The sequence below is a fragment of the Gossypium hirsutum genome, chromosome D02 (genome assembly GCF_007990345.1).
Source record: "Gossypium hirsutum isolate 1008001.06 chromosome D02, Gossypium_hirsutum_v2.1, whole genome shotgun sequence".
NCBI classification, from domain to species: Eukaryota; Viridiplantae; Streptophyta; class Magnoliopsida; order Malvales; family Malvaceae; genus Gossypium; species Gossypium hirsutum.
In genome coordinates, this window is record NC_053438.1 from 22,201,589 (window position 1) to 22,220,014 (window position 18,426).

The window sequence follows — 18,426 nt, forward strand, 5'->3', positions numbered from 1 at the left end:
TTTGTAAGTCAACTTTGGTAGACTTTTGATAGAGGGTACTTATTTACAAATACCTTAAAGGGAATATCCCTTCATTCAATATATGCACGCATTAAAATGCTTCTACCAGTTCCTCTTACCTTTGTGTTTTGACAAATCCTCTTGTTAGCACACTTACCAACATTCTGAGACGCGTCATGACCATCGTGGTAGGTTTTTCACCATGCGAGTCATACAATGGCTTCCCCTTTTATTCCTTGATAGGCTTCCCTGTTTATTGTCCTTGAGAACACCATTTTTGTCATAAGGTGTATCTGTTCATCACTGGATCATACTATAACAACCCATTTTTAGTGAAGTCAGAATAGTGGTTTTAGGATTAGAAATCTAACGAGAAAAAAATTATTTTATTATTATTTTAATGTCTATGGAATTTTGGAAAGGCCTTATAAAAATTTCGTTAAGAAATTTTGACGTTTCCATGCTGAATTACGTAAAAAGGATTAAATTGTAAAAAGTGCAAAAGTAAAGTTCTAGTATCTAAAGGTATTAAATAGCTATGAACTTAAATGTGAGTGACTTAAATGGTAATTAGACCAGTAAAATGTTAGTGGACTTTATGGACATGTTATTAAATGATTTAAAGGTTAGTTAATAAGGTTAATTTTGTAATTAGATAAAATAAGTTATGTTAATAGTAAAAGATGAAATAAAAACATCATCTTCCTCATTTTAAACCTTAAGAACTGACCACCATTGCTGAGATAAGGAGGAAGTTTCGGCCAAGCAAAATTACCTCGCATGTAAGTGGTTTTGATCTTGTTTTTAATGATTATTATATTCGAAGTCGTTGTAGCTTAACCTAGCTAACCTAGGAATTAATTTGCAAAATTGTTAAATATTTAAGGTTTTTCCATGAATATGCTTGTATGGTTTTTGATGTTTGGTGGAAGATTATGAGTCCTTGTTGTTAAATAAACAAGTTATGTAAATGAATTTTTGATGAAAATTTCATTTAGGGACTTATTTGTAAAAATGATAAAACTTAAAGTTAAATTCATGAAATGGTGATTTTTATGAGTTGGCTGATGTCCCCAGTGAATTTGGCTAGCATTAAATGAGGATAAAAATGCTTAGATTTCAATTTACGAGCTTAAGGACTAAAGTGTAAAAAGGTTAAAATGTTAGGGGCAAAATGGTAACTTTACAAAAATATGAAATTTGGACTAAATTGAATAATGGAATTATTAAATGAATTGAATTTGTCTATTTAGATCAAGACAGACCTTGTACAGATTTAGATCAGGGAAAAGCAAAAGCCTCGGATTGGTTGACCATGTTTTTACGCTTTGTTTGTCGAGGTAAGTTCGTATGGTTAAATAACATTTTAATGTTATATTGATCTATAAGTTCATTTATTATTTGCTATGTATCTAAATGATGTTTATCCAGCCATAGGATTTCATAGGATACAAATGACATGTCATTAGGGTTTTCATGTTTCGGGTGCTGGTCTTGAATGTCCTACCGATGGCTGAAGTCCTATATTTTTTGTAGAAACTCCACAACTCCTGTGAGCAGCACCGTGTAGCTCACATTTCGACCTACAGCTCGTGTGAGCAACAATGTAATAGAAAAGAAAAGGTTATATGTTTAGCACACTTCGTGTGAGATTCACCGCGTATCCGATGTTATTTTTAATGGTTCAACGGGCATGAAAATGAAAGGAATGGTAAGTGTTCAAATGAACTACATCATGAATCTATGAAAAGGATTGAAATGGAAGTGTTCAATGAAAGTATATCTAAGTTCATGAAATGGATGAATTCAAAAGTATTATGTTCTTGTACATCTAGCTTACCTTATGATAATTCAAGTGATTTATGTGTTTCTGCACTAAAATGTATTGTTGATGGTGCTTAGGCTTGTGCCAAGCTTATGGTTGGATTATATCATGTTTAATTTTAATGTTATGCATTGAATGTTAAGTTATGTTCTTGTTTTACGAACTTATTAAGCATTATATGGTTATGTAGTTTTCTTCCCCATGTTTTATAGATAATTGAAGGCTTGATCGATTTGAAAGCTCGACGGAGATTTATCACACTATCAAGCGATTATATCGGTATTTTTTGATGTTTTGGCCAAGGTTATAATGGCATGTATAAGTGGACTTGTGTTTGATGTTAGTTAAATGTTAGTTAATAAGTTTGAAATGTATATGTTATTTTGGATTGATGTACTTTTGATATTTGATGCCTTATTGGTATGTGTTAATATGACTAAGTTTGATGCATGTTTTAATGGTCAATATCTATGTGAGGGAATGTTTCAAATGGTCAAGATAAGTTATGCTTTGGAAAGGTATTGAACCATATGTGTATGAATCATGTATGGTCAAATATACATATGTTTAGGTATGTTGTATGTTTGCTTTTGAGGTGCCTTGAATGGCATATTGGTTTTATGGATTTGGTCTTTTGTATTGGTCATTTCATTCATGTTTTGGTAAGGTTTTGAAGCTTTGAAGTTATGCACAAAATGCTTGTAGGTACATGTTTGGGCTGGTGAAGGAAAAGGCTTGAGTTTGGCAAATTTCATGTCCACACAGGCATGTGACTCAACCGTGTGTGACACACGGCGATGCGACACTGTCTTGTGTCCCCTGTAGGTTTTAAAGTTTGCAAGTCAGGCAATTACATGGCATAGCACACAAGGTTTGTGGCCATTTTGAGAGTTACACGAGTTGGCACATGGACGTGTGGCTTTGCTGTGTGACCCAATTTCGAAAGTTACACGGGCACAGACACGGGCTGGGACACGGCTGTGACCCTATTTCGATTGTTACACAACCTGAGACACTATTGTGTGTCTTAGCCGTGTGACCTCTGCAGTTTAATTTTTTCAGCTGTTTCTTAAATGTTCCAAATATTTTCAATTTAGTCTCGATTTGTTTCTAAAGTGTTTTTAAGGCCTCAAAGGCTCGATTAAGGGACTATGTGCATGTAGATGAATGAATGATGCTATGTTTATATTAATTTTTTGAAATGTATGTTTTATGTTACATTTATCCGGTAATGCTCTGTAACCTTATTCCTGTGACGGATACAGGTTAGGGGTGTTACATTTAATGGTATCAGAGCTACGATTTAGTCGGTTCTTGGGCTGAACATAGCATGTATAAGTCTAGAAATACATGTCGTTATATATATAATGTCGTCCAATCGATTTGATTCTGATGAGGTAGAAAGTAATGCGCAAGCCTTCATTCACGGAGCAACGTCTAGTGGAAGTAGGCTCGTATCTGACTGTAGGGGAGGAGAGGATAAAGAAGCCTTCTTCTAGATGATGAATGAATGGTTCATCGAGTTCGTATGAATGAACCTTATGGCTCCACGACCTCCACCCCCACTAGTACCCCAACTGGTTCCCGTAGTTCCCCAAGGTTTGGAACCAGTACGAGTGAGCAAGCCACCAGTTGATAAAATCTATAAATATGGGGCTAGGGATTTTAGAGGTACATCTGAAGATGATCCAGAGAGAGCCGAGTTCTAGTTGGAAAATACGATTAGTGTTTTCAATGAATTATCATGTACACTGATAGAATGTGTGAAACGTGTTTATCATTATTGAAAGATTCAGCTTATTAGTGATAGAACACCTTAGTTTCAGTTGTGTTGAAGGAACGAGTAGACTACGAATTCTTTTAGACTGAGTTTCAAAAGAAATATGTAAGCCAAAGATTTCTTGATAAGAAACGTAAAGAGTTTCTTGAACTAAAATAGGGTCAGATGATAATATCTGAATACGAAAGGGAATTTGTTTAACTCAGCAAGTATGCCCGAGAATGTATACTGATAAAGGTTGCTATGTGCACACGATTTGAAGATGGTTTAAACAAAGACATCAAGTTTTTAGTCGGTATCCTTGAATTAAAAGAATTTGTAGTTCTAGTTGACAGAGCTCACAAACCCGAAGAACTGAGTAGAGGAAAAAGAAAAACCGATTATGAACCTTGTGATTTAGGAAAGAGATCAACGGGAAAGTCATACTAATCGTCAACGAAGAAGTCAAAAGAATATCATGGTCATTCATCAGCTTCAGTGGATTATTCGGGTAAAGATAGAGGAAAACAACATGCAAGCTCGAAATCTCAAGCTACATCTGTAGCAAGCATTGGCAGTGTTAGAAACAACAAGCCCGAATGTTAATAATGTAATCAATGACACTTTGGTGAATGCAAACTAAAGGACGGGGTATGTTTTAAATGTGGCTCGTATGAACATTATCTTAGAGATTGCCCGAAAAGGTTTGACGAAGAAAAGGCTCAAACTACTTTACCGAACAATACAACTGCGGGGTGGAGACCACCACGAAACACTGGAAATGCAGGTAACAGCCATAATGGGACAAAGGAATCAGTTGTGAGATCTGAGGCATGAGTGTCGGCTAGAGCTTATGTGATCCATGCTCAAGAAATCACTGGTACATTTTCTATCTTTGATACTGATGCTACTACTTTGATTGACCCGGGGTCAACACATTCTTATGTACGTATGACTTTAGTGTCAAATAAGAAATTGCCTTTCGAGTCTACTGAGTTTATGGTTAAAGTAACGAACCTTTTAGGTCAGTATGTGTTAGTTGATAAAGTTTATAAAAATTATCCTTTGATGATTCGAGGTTGCAACTTTCCGGCTGATTAGATGTTACTACCCTTTGATGAGTTTGACTTGATTTTGGGTATGGACTGGTTAACTCTGCATGATGCTGTTGTGAATTGTAGACAAAAGCATATTGAGGTTAAATGTCAGAATGATGAAAAGCTTCGAATTGAATCAGATAGACTAGATAGTGTATCTAATATTATTTCAGCTATGTTGGTACAGAAATATGTTAGAAAAGGTTGTGATGCTATCTCGCTTATATATTTGATTCTAGAGTTTTCGAGTTGAAGCTAGAATTGGCTCCAGTGGTATGTGAGTATATGAATGTGTTTCCAAAAGAGTTGCTAGGATTACCGTCGATCAAAGAGATTGAATTTGCTATTGAGTAAATGCCGACGACATCTTCGATATCGGTAGCTCCTTATAAAATGACACCTACAGAGTTGAAAGCACAGTTGCAAGAGTTGATAGATAGAGGTTTTGCTCGACCCAGCTTTTCTCCTTGGGGTGCTCCTTGTTATTTGTTAAGAAAAAGGACAAATACATTGCCACGTATTGATGATATGTTTGATTAGTTGAAAGGTACAATAGTATTTTCAAAGCTCGATCTTCGTTCTAGTTATTATCAGTTGAGTTAAAGACTCAGATGTGCCTAAAATCAATTTCAGAATCAAGTATGAACATTATGAGCTTCTTGTGATGCCATTTGGTTTAACTAATGCACCTGTAGCATTTATGGACTTGATGAACAGAATATTCAGACCATACTTAGACAAATTTGTTGTCATATTCATTGATGATATTTTGATCTATTCACGAGATGAGCCAGAGCATGCCCAGCATCTGAGATTTATTTTGCTAACTTTACGTGAAAAACAATTATTCGCTAAGTTTAGCAAATGTGAGTTCTGGCTTTGAGAAGTTAAATTTTTAGGACATGTTGTATCATCTGATAGCATTAGAGTTTATCTGAGTAAAATTTCAATTGTGGTAGACTAGAAACCTTCAAGAAATGTATTTGAGGTCAAAAGTTTTCTGGGTTTAGCCGGATATTACAAAAGATTCCTCAAGGGATTTTCGATGATAGCTACACCGTTGATGAAATTGTTGCAAAAAGATGTTAAGTTAGAATGGTCCAAGAAATGTCAGCAAAGCTTTAATTAGTTGAAATCATTGTTAATCGAGGCACCTATATTAGTTCAGCCAAAGTTCGGTAAAGAATTTATGGTTCATAGTGTTGATTCGTTGAATGGTTTGGGCTATGTTTTGATGTAAAATGGCAAAGTGATAGCATATGCTTTTAGACAGTTGAAACCGCATGAAAAGAATTATTTGACTCATGATTTAAAGCTTGCAGCGAATGTATTTGCCTTGAAGATTTGGCGACATCATTTGTACGAAGAAAAATGTCATATCTTCACGGATCATAAAAGCCTAAAGTATTTGATGTCTCAAAAAGATTTGAATTTGAGATAGTGCAGATGACTCGATTTATTAAAAGATTACTACTTGATTATTGATTATCATCCAAGGGTTGGTTAGTATGTCTTCAAGGAATTGAGGGTGCGATTTCGGTTGACTTCGATAAGGGGGTTTCGATTGTTGATCGATTTTTAATTTCATTAGGCTTTGATTGAAAAACGAGTTAAGTAGTTGATGGAATTATGTTTTGGTTGAATCTAGGTTTTAGAGTACTCAGAGTGCAGGTTAACTTCAAACGAAAACAGATGTGTAAACACAACATTGAAAATCGATAGTCGATGAAAAGCTAAAAAGTGGGACTGTTGAAGCCACACGGGCGTGTGGTCAACAGTGCGGTTAGCCGTGTGACTGAACACAGACGTCTTATCGACGAGGCTAGTTGTGTACGATACACGGGCTAGACCGAATTAGGCCGTGTGGTCCCACACGGGTGAACCACACGGGCATGTGAGAATATTAGGCTAGGCCGTGAGATCCACACGGCCAAGGCCATTTTGGGCTGTGTGGGCCACACGACCGTGTGGGCCTATATGGGCATGCAACATGGGTCGTGGGCCCATTTTCACTATTTGACTGCTAATGTTGCACTGGTCACCCGAGTCTACTGTGGATCTACTGTAGGGTCGGTAAGCTTACCTAGACCCCTAATTGACTGAAATGACTGTATGACTAATACGATTATGCATGTTATTAAGCATGATGATGTCCCACTGGTTTGATACTGTATGCCCTGATTTTATGCATGATATTATGTTTTAGCATGTCATATATTTATATTGCATTGCATTAGGGTGGGGTTATATTGTTTGAAAGAAGTGTACTGAAAGGCCTCAAGCTTAAATTACTGGTAGCTCAGCTGCAAACTACTATCTAGTGCCGTATTCGGTACTTTTTGGAGTGTAGGGATGGGTGCATTGATTATATCCTCACATGGAGTGTAGGGTTGGATGGAGTTGGAGTGTAGAGGCTAGCTGGGCAGGATTTGATACTGCACATCTATTATTGTACTGAGTATTGATACCGTAATGGGCCAAGGCCCAAATGCATGACTGCTTCTATATTTTAATGGCTCAGGCCTTAACTGAAACTGAAACTGTTACCGAAATGGGCTTAGATTCGACCATAACGTCCAAGCCAAGTTTAGGGTGTTATAGAAGAAATCTACATTAGTGATTTTCATATTCAAAACCCATTTCCCCTTTAAAATTATCAAGATTTATTTTTCTATGAGAAAGCACAATTTTTAGCAATATAAGTGAAATTTCTCATAATCATTTTTTTATCATTGCCCCTTGTGTCGAGGTGACTCTTGATTAGGGTTCATTCCAAGAAAGAAAATAATATTAGGCCTAAAGGGGTAGTAAGGGATACATTTTCTACAAGTGAACTGAACTATGAAATTTTGTCATTTATCATTTCAAATATACTTATTTTCATCGACAAGACATCGTTGGAAAAATTCACAATCAATGTTAGGATTATAAACCTCATAAGCATGATTTTCACACTTACCCCATGACTTAAAATAAAGGACAAATAGTCACTAACTCATGTTTTTCTCCCAAATTTTCCCTCCAAAGTTTTATTCGAACAAAATAATTAATTAGGCTTAAAAGGGGTGGCAAAGGGGAATATTTTCTACAAGTGAAGGATAACAAAAGGAATGTCATTTTTCACCTTAACTGTGAATACTTTCCTTAAAATCATTGATATAAATTCATGAGAAATCTGTTAACTACATTTCTTTGAGTCATTATTCTAACACATTATGCCATATTTAGATCGGACCTTTCACATTCTACTCTTAAGATGTCAATATGGATTTCTTTTCATTATAGTAATTTCATGGTGAGCACAAAGCATAATCATTTCATACGTCTTTGTTTTGTTGTGATAATTAATAATGTCACATCCCAAAAATTGGGTTAGAAGAAATTGGGTTAGTGAACTAGAAGTTTTCTTGCTCTGACTTTTAAAGTTGTGTTTGAGTGATTATGAAAAGATTGACTATCTGGCCTAATGATTAAGAAGTAATGTAAGTAGACCTTGAGGCTCGAGTTTGATTCTCTTTTGATCATATTTTTTATTATTTTTTTCATTTAAGATAGTGTTGTCCATATCCTTAGTCAGCTGTCAAATTCCAGTCTAACTCAAACATTGAAAAAATTTGATTATCTTGAACAAAATAATTGATTTTACAAATTATCTTAAAGCCTTATTAGTTTTTCTTTTTCAAAGTATAGTTTTTTAAATTTGGTTTTTAATTTTTCCATCTTTTCTTTTTTTTTCTTTCTTTTCTTTTTTTCATCTTTTATCTTCTTTTTGCTGTCCCTCTTTCCATATTCCTCTAATCTCTCAATTTTTCTCTCCACTTTCTCACTTTTGTTGCCCCTAGAACCTAGTTTTTTCCATTATTGTATCACCCATATCTCCTCCATTCTTATTTTTTTTTATTCCTTTTGTTTGATGCAATTTTTACACCTTTTTTGGTTGAATCTTTTACTGCCGTTACAGTACCATTGTATCCCTTTTTTTGGTTGATTTTTCTATTACACTGCCACCGAAAAGTCTTCACTTTGCATCTATTTTCTTCTTGGATTTGCATTCATTTTCTATAATTTTTCTATCCTTTTTGGCTACGGATTTGATCACTGATATTACCCATTTTGCTATCTATTTAACCTCTTTATTGTCACACAAAATAGCCTTATTTACTGCCAACTTTTGTGGTGTTACCGCCCTTTAGATACACCAAAAGAGGCTATTGTTTTTCTTTCCATTTGTTGCACGTCCTTGCTGTCATTTTCTTCACTTTTCCCTTGTTAAAATAAAACCTAATGTTTTCATTTAAGTATGCATCTGATTTCATCTAAACCGTCATCTCGGATCTAAAAATAGTGAAATGTAACTGCTATTTCGGTAGTGATCTAACATCACTTTCTTTGTCGTTACTTTTTTGTTATGTCTGAATGCCTCTAAGGCCTTAACCATTTTTTTTAGCTGCTAATTTTTTATGATCTTTATGTTGAAGGATCGAATCTAAACTCCTCAGATCAACAGGGACAACTAACTTAATTCACATTTTCATTTAGTAGTGAAATAGTGTAAGTTTATTTATCGAAGTTGGATTTGAAGTGTCACTTCTGTAGTACTTATTGACTGAACCTTATAAAGGTGTTTTAGTTTTGTTGTAACCTTCTTTTTTCCACGTTGTATGATTAGGTTTGTTAAGTTTTGAGTCGGAGAAAATTACAGATTAGCGATTGGGCTGCGAACTTGCGTAATTCAAGTGTGGGACTTAGTTAAATGTGAATTGTGTAGGTAAGTACTTCTTGTTTGATTTGGCCGAATGATGATGTGTCTTTGAGAGTTTTTCGATTGATGCTTACGTTTGGTGTTTAGCTGAATTGTGTGTGAACCCTTCAAGGAGGAAACCGAATGCACATACATTTCTTTTAGATGCATGTCTAATGTGAAGTGTGGGTGTTACCTTTGTGTACACTATTTGTAATTGATATTATGTGTTAATAATTAATAAATTAAGCTTGTTGGTTTGGGCATGGCCAAATGGCCTAAATTTAAATTGGGGAATGCTGAGCAAGGTTTGTATGAAGTAATTTAGTCAAATGTTAAAGGCTCCGTTAGGATCGCCTGAATGTGAAATCATTATATGTGATTTTCGAATGGTTTGCCTTTATTAAGGTTGATTATATGCATGATTGTGACGTGCATTATATTGTATATGATGAAAATTATTATTCATTGGTTGCTTGTATAACATGCAACTCTCTGTGAGACTTCTCGAATTGCATATTAAATATGCCCTGGTTATATTGTACATTGTTTGTTTGTTACATACCATTGATGCAATTGATTAGCATGTTAAACATGCCATTATTCTGCGTTGTAACTATTTCTGTCATACATGATTGTGTTTCATCCATGGCATATCATATTACATTGCATGGGAATTGGGATTGATGGGTGAAGGATGAGTTCCATGAAGTTTTGGTAGTATTTAAATTTGAAATATTGTTGTCAGTGCACTGCACCGAAGTATTGTAGTAGGTATTGGATATTGGTGGCTTGACCACAACATTGGCAGCACTATCTGCACCTTATTGGCAGCTTGTTTGCATTATTGGCGGTTTACCGCAATTGTATTGGCAGTTTATTTGCATTTCAAGTGGCTCATCCACGGTACCGTTAGCTTGTTTACATACTATTATTGGTGGTTTATCCATACTAAGCTATGGATCCTAATTGTTTTGGTGATCTGGTAGATGGGTTCAGGGAAACATGCGTTGTGTAGCAGATTGATCGGTAGAATCTTTTTACATTCTCATTCTCAAGCATGCATGTGCATATGCATAACTATTGGAAGAACCATGATTCTATGAAATTTGTGTACTATTGTAATTACCGATGGTCTGTTAGGTTTTGTGCTTAATTGTTAAATGAGTTTCTTACATGATTTGTAAGTATTGCATACTCTGTTTACCTTTGATTAAGACTTACATTGGGATTCTTAAATTCATCTCATTAGTTTAACATATTTCAAGTATTTTGCAAGGGTAGGCTTGAATTCGGCAATTTGGAGGTTTAATCTCAGTTTTTATTAAATAAAGTATTTAATTTTATATTTTATATTTATTTGGTTTGTAATATTTTATTTTACGAATTGTAGCATGGGATTGTTTTTTGGGATATATTTAGTTATTGCATGCATGAACGTTAAGAGTTTGATAAGTTAAATAACTGAGTGAATAAGTAATTTGTCATTAAAGTTAGTATTATGGTTTTAGTAACAAATTGTGACCTCTTATTTTTTTTCGTTTCAAAACTAGAGTTTTTAGAAACTCTGAATAACAATTAATGATCCAATATGTAATATGTTTTTAAATATAATGAGAATATTTTTAATTGGAATTTTAATTAAACTTGACAAAAGTAGATGCTCACTACGGTTTTCAAAAAATAAGTAAATTTTTCTAAAATAAGTTTTTGAGAGCCCGCTTGATTCTTCTGGGCCATTTCAATAGCTGATGTGACCTTCAAAATTTGATCTTAACTTCTAGGCAATGTTGGGCAGCTTACATTTTTTGGTATCAGAGCCAAGTCTAAAAACTCGGCTTGAGATTTTAACGAGTCTACATACATGAATTAGAAAAATGGTATTTTGGGGAAAACATGCCACAGTGTTTTGAAATTATTTTTTAAAATAAAATTTTTGAGACTCCGATGTCAGTCCAAATAAAACTCTAAAACTATAGACTAGAATAGTAAAATATTGGGTAATAACAAGTGTTGTATTTTTGGAAATTGTAGATACCCTAAGATTGTTTGACTTAAAGTTGCTATGGAAACTCGTGAGATGCAAAACCATGAGGCTCAGCACAGTGCAACTCAAGATGAGTCATCTGCTTCTCAAGGATGTCTGCTTGCCCCTAAGACGAATGTCACCATGGTTACACTGACCGCTAAAGGTGGAAACCTAAAAGCTAGGGATAGTGTAGTGTCTCAAGTGATGTTGGGAGTTTTAGAGGAAGTCTTTGAGACAATCGATAAAAGGGCCAAGGAAGTGGAAGAGAGTAAGCACTTGGAGTGTGAGAAAAAGGAAAATGGTAGAGTTCAAAATAAGAAAGGTTTCGGTCCTATTGGTTTGATTTTGTGACCTTCAAAATGGGCCAGAGAGGTCAGACCTCAGCAGAATGTCGTAGGAGCTAAAGTTAGAGGTTCCATCGGTTTACCGAGAATCCTAATTTTTAAGTATTATAATAAGCGCCATTCGAGTGAGTGTTGGAGAAAGTAAGGTATGTGTTTTAGATGTGGGTCTGTAGACCACCGTGTTAAGGACTGTTCTTGTTGTCCTCCTAGACAGATGCAAGCTTTGACTTAAGACTCAGAATCAAGAGCTGGATCAGACGTCAATGCAAGTACTTTTGCAATCTACTTTAATTCATACCTTGCATTGAATGAGACTGTGTTACTCAATTGTTGTGATTGTATGTTTTTTAAAACAAGGGTTTGGGGTAGAAAATAAGATCTTAAAGGGATGTCTGTTGTCTGAAATTGCGTTGTAATCAGAGTTGCACAGTGGAAGCGTGGTTGTTGGTCTGGAAACAATGGGGAAACATATTTCGCAGCTAAGTGACTGATGTGTCAATAGGGAAATTTCGGGGATGAATTTTCTTTTGAGGGAAGAGTTTTCACATGCAAAAAATCAGGTTAGAAGAAATTGGGTTAGTGAACTGAAAGTTTTCTTACTCTGACTTTTAAATTTATGTTTGAACAATTATGAAGAGATTGAATATTAGGCCTAATGGATAAGAAGTAGTGTAAATAGACCTTGAGACTCGAGTTCGATTCTCTTTCTCTTTTTTATTATTATTTTCATTTAAGCCAATGTCGTCCTTATCCTTAGTCAGTTGTCAAGTTCAAGTCTAACTCAAGCATTGAAAAAATCTAATTATTTTGAATAAAATAATTGATTTTTACAAATTATCTTAAAGCCTTATAGTTTTTCTTTTTCAAAGTGTGATTTTTTTAAATGTTTTTATCTTTTCTTTCTTTCATTTTTTTCCTTATTTCTCTTTTTTTGTCGCCCCTTCTTCCCTCTTTCTCTCATATTTCAATTTTTCTCTCTATTTTCTTATTTGTGTCACCACTACAACCAAATTTTCTCCATTGTTGCGCCGCCCCTACCTTCTAAATTATTATTATTTTATTCCTTTTGTTTCCTACCATTTTTACACCTTTCTTGGCAAAATCTTTTACTTCCTTTAAAACTCCAGTATAACCTCTTTTCTTGCTGATTTTTATCTTACGTTGCTGCATGAAAAGTCTTCACTTTGCATTTATTTCGTTCTTCAATTTGCTATCATTTTCAGTACTTTTCCAGACTTAATGGTTGTTGTTTTGATCACCGAAATTGCCTCTTTTGTTATCCATTTAATCTCCTTATTGTTGCACAAAACAACCCCTTTTGCTGCCAACTTTTGTTGTTGCCCCATAAATACACCAAAAGAGGTTGATTTTCTTTCCCTTTGTTGTATGTCCTTGTTGCCATTTTCTTCACTTTTCCCTTGTTAAAACAACCACTAATATTGCCATTTAAGTGTGCATCCGATTTTTTTGGAATCGTCATTTGTTGTATGATCTTTATGTTGAAGGATCAAATCTAAACTCCTCAGATCAATAGTGACGACGAACCTAATTCGCATTTTCATTTGGTAGCGAAATAGTGTAAGTTTATTTACTGAAGCTGGACTTGAAGTGTTGCTTATTTAGTACTAATTAGCCAAACCCCATGAAAGTGTTTTAGGTTGGTTGTAACCTTGTTTTTTCCATGTTGTATGATTAGGTTCGTTTGGTTTTGAGTCGGGGAAAATTGCAGATTAGCGATTAGGATGCGAACTTGTGTAATTCAGGTGTGGAACTTAGTTAAATGAAAACTTGTGGATTAGCATGGTCGAATGGCCTAAAGTCAAATTAGGGAGATGTCCAGCAAGGTACGTATCAAGTAATTTGGCCGAATATAAAAGGCCCTTTTGGGACTGCCTGAATGCGAAATCGTCATATGTGATTGTCGGATGGTTTGCCTTTATTAAGTTTGATTATATGCATGATTGTGATGTGCACTATATTGTATATTATGAAAATTGTTATTGTTCATTAGTTGCTTGTATAACATGTGACTCTCTATGATACTTCTCGAATTGCATATTGAGTATGCCCTAACTGTATTATACGCTGTTTGTTTGTTACATACCATTGATGCCATTGATTGATTGTCTGAAAGTGTGCAAGTCATAAACTGAAACTGCTACCGAAAGCATGTTAAACATGCCATTGTTTTGCACTGTAACTATTTCTATCATGCATGATTGTATTTCATCCATGGCATATCATATTGCATTGCATGGGAATTGGGATTGATGAGTGATGGAGGAGTTTTGTGGAGTTTTGGTTGTATTTAAATCCGCAATATTGTTGTCAATGCATTGCACCAAACTATCGTAGGAGGTATTTGATATTGGAGGCTTGACCAGAACATTGGCAGCACTGTTTGCACCTTATTGGTAGCTTGTCTGCATTATTGGCGGTTTATCGCAATCATATTGGCAGTTTATTTGCATTTATAGTGGTTTGTCCACATTATCGGTAGCTTATCTACATACTGTTATTGGTGGTTTATCCACACTGTGCTACGTCTCCTAATTGTCTTGGTGATTTGGTAGACGGGTTCTGAGGATCTCGTGGTGTGTAGCGGATGGATGGGTAGGACCTTTTTGCATTGTCATTCTCGAGCATGCATATGTATAACAGTTGGAAGCACTATGATTCTGTGAATTCTGTGTATTACTATAATTACCGATAGTCTGTTAGCTTTAATGATCAATTATTAAACGGGTTTCTTACATGATTTGTAAGTTTTGTATACTCTGTTTACCTTTGATTAAGACTTACACCGAGCTTTTTAAGCTCATCCCATTAGTTTAACATTTTTCAGGTAGTTCGCAAGGTTAGGCTTGGATGCGACAATTTGGAGGTCTAGTATCAGTTTTTATTAAATAACGTATTTAATTTTATATTTTTATTTTTTTGGTTTTTAATATTTTATTTTACAAATTATGGCATGGGATTAGTTTTTGGGATATATTTAGTTATTGCATGCATGAACGTTAAGAATTGGATAAGTTAAATAAATGTATGAATAATAATTGGTCATTAAAGTTAGTAATTGTGGCTTTAATAACAAATTGTGAACACTTATTTTTCGCCGCAAAACTGGATTTTTTAGAAACTCTAAATAACAATTGATGATATATGTAATATGCCTTTAAATTTAATGAGAATCTTTTTAATTAGAATTTTAATTAAACTTGGCAAAAAGAGATGCTCGTAATGGTTTGTCGAAAATAAGCAAATATTTTGAAAATAAGTTTTAGAGAGCCCACTTGATTCTTTTGGGTCATTTCGGTGGCTGATGCGACCTTCAAAATTCGGTCATAATTTTATTCCGAATTGGGGAGGTTACAAATAAAGCACAAGGCTAAACAATACTGATAGTAGGAATGTATTTGTCATAACATGTTTTTTCTCATGGATAGTTGTATGTTGTATTATCTAGAGTGGTTTCAATGTCTTCATTAAAAATATTAGTCAAGTTAGACAAAGAAAAACACACAAAAGGGACATACATGAAAAATGTGGTATATAAGGAGGTGTTACTGCAAGATATGTATATATACAACAGTTATGTTAAAATTGAAAATAACATTTTTATTAAGTGCATTTATATTATAACTAATTTATTTGTATCGATTTTGTGGTGATCAAAATAGTGAAGATTGAAGAGTAGAAAGTATATTTCTATTTTGGTCACTTATGTTTAATTTTTTTATTTTAGTCACTAACATTATCAAAATTTAATATCTTAGCCACTCATCCACTAAACCACTTAAGGTGTGCTAATTTGGCCATTTTTCATTGGGATAATAACAAATTTAACCCTCCAATCTTTATAGATTCTATCAATTTGCTCCTAAATCTAAAAAATCTAGCAACTTTAACCCTTAGCTTTACACATTATGCCAATTTAGCCTTGATTCACTGCAGCAAAATTGGTTTTTACACCCTTATAAGCGCCGCTAAAACAATTTTGCGACGTTTTGATAAGCGCCTCAAAAAACGCCACTAAATTTTACGGCGTTTATGTGGGAAAACGCCGCTATAGAACATGATCTTTACTGTCACTTCTCATAAAAATGCCACTAAAGAACATGATCTTTAACGGTGTTTTTTCTACAAACGTCGCTAAAAACATGGTCTTTAGTTTAGCGGCGTTTTTTTACAAACGCCACTAATGAACATGGTCTATAGCGGTGTTTTTTTACAAATGCTGCTAAAGAACATGATCTTTAGCAGCTTTTTTTCTACAAACGCCACTAAAGATCATGTTTTATAGCGGCGTTTGTAGGAAAAGTGCCGCTAAAGACCATGATCTTTAGCGGGGTTTGTGAGAAAATGCCATTAACTTTAGCAGATTTTACCAGCCCATTTTATTTCATATAGAACCTGAATTTTCAACATATTTTCCTGTAACATCAAATCCAACCAAAAACTTCAAATCTAGATGATACTATCACGAAACATAGAAAACGCCATTTTATTTCATATGATCTAAATTAATAAATGAAATAACAAAATGTATTCAAAAGTTATATATTCTCACAATAAGAAAACAAAAGTCTAAGATGGCGGATTTTGCAATTGATTTTGTTGAAACATCTTTATAATATTTTGAAGCTGTAGTTGGAGTTCGTCATACTTTCTTGTTGCCTTTGTTTCCTTCGTTGTTGCCTCCGCTTTAAGTTGTAGCTGGAATTCATCTTATTTTCTTTGAGCCTCTGCTTCTCTCCATGTTGCCTCCCTTTTAAGTCGAGCAATTTGCTCAACTGTGCTCACTTGCATCTGAGCCATCTGGTCTTTTAACCTATAAACTTCAGCTTGAGCCTGATTCACCGAAGGCATGTATTGCTGCGAGCTGGATCCAAAATATTGGGTTGGGTTAACAAAAGATCCTTGAAATTAAACCTGACCATACCTTTCAGGACCCAAAACTTTAGCAATAATTCGGTTATCAATGTCGTCCAGATTAACAGAACTATCACTTGAAGCGATCGCTTCATACTCTGCCCTTTTATCCTTTAGTTTCTCCTAATAAATCAATTAAGGAGTTAGAAACGAAATATATAATCAAACAAATGTAACAAAACTTGGCTTTATTTGCATTACAAACGACAAATTAAAACATTATAATTAAACATGATAAATATTTAAAATATTTCAAATTTTATTAAGTAAATATACCATAATTTCTACAGCTTCAGTAGTCATAGGAGATCCATCTTTTTTTCTATGTGTAATGTCAAAAAGCTGAAGGCATCCAACTTTTTGACCAAATGACAGTTCCTACAATATAGTAGGAAAAATATTATTTAGTAGAAAGTAATTAATATTTGAAACAATTAATAAATTCAAAATACATTGTCATCAGCTAAACAAGCAAAACTTTTCAACCCAACTGTGTGCGTGAATTTTTATTTTTGCCTACTTGTAGTTCTAATTCGCTCACAATTCTACATTATGAAATTATTGTTACTTATATAGTAAATACTATAAACCGAAATATTCATAAAATTTTGGAAGTACATAATACCTCTCATTTCTTTGAATTCCAAAATCTAACTACATCTTCCAATTGGTACCGCAGCATTCCCGGCGAGAGATTTCGCAATTTCTCTTCGAGGCTTATATTTTTCTTAAGAAATTCCTTCTTTAAAGTACTTTTATGGTCTCTCCATTTCTTTCCTAATGCTTTCTTTACATAATTATCCAAGACCTCTAATGAAAATCTCTCTTACAAATAACACAAGTTTAGAAAGTAAATATAAATGAAACTTAAACCAAAGTATTATAAATTACATTCACGCTATTGCCTTAATATTATCAAGAGCCTGATTTTTGTTACTATCAGGCATATGATGCCATGACTCGAAGTTGATTGGCAACAGATTGGCATTTCATGCTATAACGCCCAAGTATCCTGCTAAAAGTTGAGCTTCTGATCCAATAGACTGACCATGATTGTTTCTAGATACTTTGACATGCTCCACGGAATTTAGATTGTATAAATTATTTAATAGCGTACGTCCTCGAGTTTTGCACCTCCCACCGCTTTCAGCTAAAAAAATGGTATATGATAATATAAGAATTTGAAACAAAATCAATAATAAAAGTCAACATGGATGTAAATTAAAGTTAACATTACTTTGAATTTCTACAGGTTCTCAGCTGTATTCGGAACATTCGAAGATCCAATAGCAGTCTATTGATCACTATTTGTTTCTTCAGAATTCAGAAGATTTTGAATAATACTTAGATCTCGCAATCTTCTTCTAGGCATATTATTTGCAATACACATAAAATAGTTGAAATATTAGTAACTAATTACAACAATAATAGTATATATAAAATAGTTGAAATATTTAACAAGATCAAGATTTAAATTATAATATTACATATAATTAAAAAATAGTAAAATATTAATACATCATGGTTCGTAAATATTTTCATCCACATCCTAGTGAACCCATTGAAATTGTGTACTAGTAATAGGGATAGTTTCATTTAAGTTTTCTTCTGGAAAAGAAAAAAACTTCTGATCTTTTGTCGATGTCATCTCAATTTCCATTGCCCATGTCAAACAAGTCTTTAGGGGTGTTACGGAGTA